Consider the following 3,127-nt stretch of genomic DNA (forward strand, 5'->3'; position numbering starts at 1 on the left):
TGGGGTGGGCCAGTGTGAATGTGACTGGCAGACATCTGCAGGGAGGCTTGTAAGAGCCCCTGGCTGTGGATCTGGCTTTTAGCAGACTTGAGGATTCGTGTTCCCCAAACCCAGTGCCGTGTGGCCTCCAGGGTACTGGCTGGCACATACTGTCTAATCGCCAAGAGCTGGCTCATTACCTGTCAGTGCCACTGTGGTTTTTGCCAGCCCTTCTGCAGCTGTGATTATGAAATCAAGAACAGAACTTTGGGTGGCCCCACACCACACTGGTCTGGCTTTAGGGCATTTGCTAATAAGATCTAACATCCAGCCAGGTGATGGTGGTGCATGCCTTTAATTTCAGCACTCTGGAGGCAGAGGCAGGAGGATCTCCATGAGTTTGAGGTTAGCCTGGTCTACAAAGCAAGTTCCAGGACAGCCAGGGCAGTTACAGAGAAACCCTGTCTCCAACTCCCTTCTCCCCAAATCTAACATTGGGTATAATGGTGCACATCTAGAATCCCAGCACTGGGAGGTAGGAGGATGGAAAGTCTCAAGCTAGCCTGGGCTACATAGAAACCCCATCTCAAAAAAGACAAAACAACAACAAAAGTAACAAACTAAACCAAAGCGCAGAAGTTTACGTGTTCTGCACTTCTGCAAGTAGAACCGTGGTGGAACATCACGTGGCCAGGCAGAGGGTGATGCTACCTCAGATTTCCCTTCCACTCAGGCCATCCATGAGCCACCCTCATGATCTCATCTAATCCTGATGACTCCCCAGAAGCCATACCTCCAAATGCCTTTCTCAGAATAAGGTTTGCAACAAGTGAAGGCCAAGCATGATGTCTTAGGTTTCTGTTGCTGTAATAAAAACCCTTGTGAAAAGCAGCTTGGAGAGGAAAGGGTTTGTTTCAGCTTGTAATTTTCAAGTCACACTCCATCACTGAGGGAAGTCAGGGCAGGAGCCTGGACGCAAGGATGAAGGCAGAGGCTAAAGAGGAGTGCTGCTTACTGGCCCTACTGACCAGTCTTGAGAACTTTCTCAGCCCTACTGACCAGTCTTGGGAACTTTCTCAACTGAGATTTCCTCTGCTCAGGTGATTCCAGCTTTGGTCAAGTTCACAATCTGACCCCCACAGAGAACACAAAGCATAAGGGACAGGGTCTGAAAGGGGAGGAATGGGGCTGGGCGGAGCTTCCCAATACGTGTAATCCTTTTACCTCGGCATCAGCTGGGATCACACGTGAACCACCACGTCCTTTCTAGGGCTGTTTTTAACTAATGATGACCATTTTTCTAGTTACAAATGTTATTCACATGCGCCATGGAAAAATCAATTAAAATAGGAAAGAATGACATAAGAAAGGCTTCCTACAGCAGGACCCCAGCTCTCCCCGAACCCATATCTGGTAGCAGTCAGCAGTACTGGAAGAACTTTGTCATTGAGGGGCTGAAGGAAGGTCTCGTGGCTTGGAGTTCTGGTTCAGAGAAGCCCAGGTGAAGGGTAAGATTAGAAGCCTGGGAATGGGCTCAAATGTTCTTCCTGCAATCTAGGATGGGATTAGGGCCTAGGCCAGTGCTTTCAGGGGGATTACAGGACAGGAGAGATACTAGGTGAGGTCCTCCTGGCCTCTGTCCGGTTAAGATTCTGCCAAAGGGAAAGGAAATGGAGTTCACAGCTCTGTGCTCAGAGAATTCCCTAGGGAGGCTGGGGATGGTGTGGGAGACACTCAGTGTGCACCATGCCCTAAGGCAAGGACTGGGTGTGACTGTCCAGTCCAGAGTCAGACATTACAGACAGGAGGCTGCCCTGTGGGCAGTGCCTTACAGCTTCCCCTGACTCACCTCCCTGGAGACTCATAACTGGAGTGCTGACTTACCTCTGAAGCTGTTTGGGGCATGACTACCCTGGCTGTAGGGCAGTGCCAATCAGTAGAAAACATACCAGGAGAGCTAGGTGTGGTGGCAAATGACTAGAGTCTTAGCCCTAGGGAAGTGGAGCAGGAAGGTCATCAGATCAAGGCTAGTTAGGACCACAGATTGGGAACCCTGCTTCAAAAACAAACAAAAAAAACAAGCAAAGTACCCACTGTGAGTGCAAGCCACTAGGGTAACTTAAAATACTCAACTAGCCGTCTGACACGCTTTTAAAGATTTTGTTTGTTATTTTTAGTTAATGTGTATGAGTTCCCTGCCTGCGGGAACCTGTATGAAAGTATATCACACGTGTGCCTTTTGCCCATGGAGGACAGAAGAGGACGGTGGATTCCCTGAATCCATCGTAAGAGCTATCTCTCTAGGCTCTGGCCGTATTTAATTATCATGTGTGGAGGTCAGAGGACAACCACGTGGTGGTGGCACACAGGTTGGCAGACTTGGTAGCAGCCATCCTTACAGAGCCATTTTGTGACCTCCACTATCAGCTGTACTTCTAGAAGTAAAAAGAGAAGCGAATTTAATTAGAATAATGTATTTCATTTAGTACAGTTTCTCCAAAGCCTTAACATGTTATCAGTATAAAAATATTAATGAGGTAGCTTGCATTTTTTTTTCATATTTAGAATCATGGCATCTCTCAGTTTGCACTAGCTGCATTTCAGGGCCTTGGTAGCCACAAGTGGCTTGTAGGTGATGTTACAAAACCCAGGCTTGGAGCCCTCCCAGCTTGCGGTTGGTCGTCTGCTGTATTCTAGTTCCTAGCACAAAATACTGGGCCAGTTGGATATTCATGCCCTGGTTGTCAAGGAACTACTGTGAAAAATTTTAAAATGTATGTTAGATACCAGCTCAGTAACCGGCACCTAGTAGGTGCCTGCGTGGTGGCTGCTGTTTTGACTGCCTCAAAGGCAACTGAAGGACAATTACTTCACCCTAAAGGTCTGTTCCCTTTGAAGACACTTCTCTCAAATTATGAAATGCAAATCTGGATTTCAAAGCTGGCAGGTGTTACAAGGTCAAGTTCTGGAGCAACAAATGACAACACAACAAACCTCTAATACACACCCTTGCCAACGTCGTTGTTCCCGTTCCCCCACCCCCCACACTTGACAGCTCGAGGCTCCGCCCTACCCCGCCTGGCCCTGATCCGAACTACAATTCCCATGATGCACGGGGAGCCCCACCCAAAACAGACGTCATCTGCAA

Source organism: Microtus oregoni, unplaced genomic scaffold, assembly GCF_018167655.1.
Source record: "Microtus oregoni isolate MIOR12 unplaced genomic scaffold, Mior012 000081F_ref0000091, whole genome shotgun sequence".
Classification (NCBI taxonomy): domain Eukaryota; kingdom Metazoa; phylum Chordata; class Mammalia; order Rodentia; family Cricetidae; genus Microtus; species Microtus oregoni.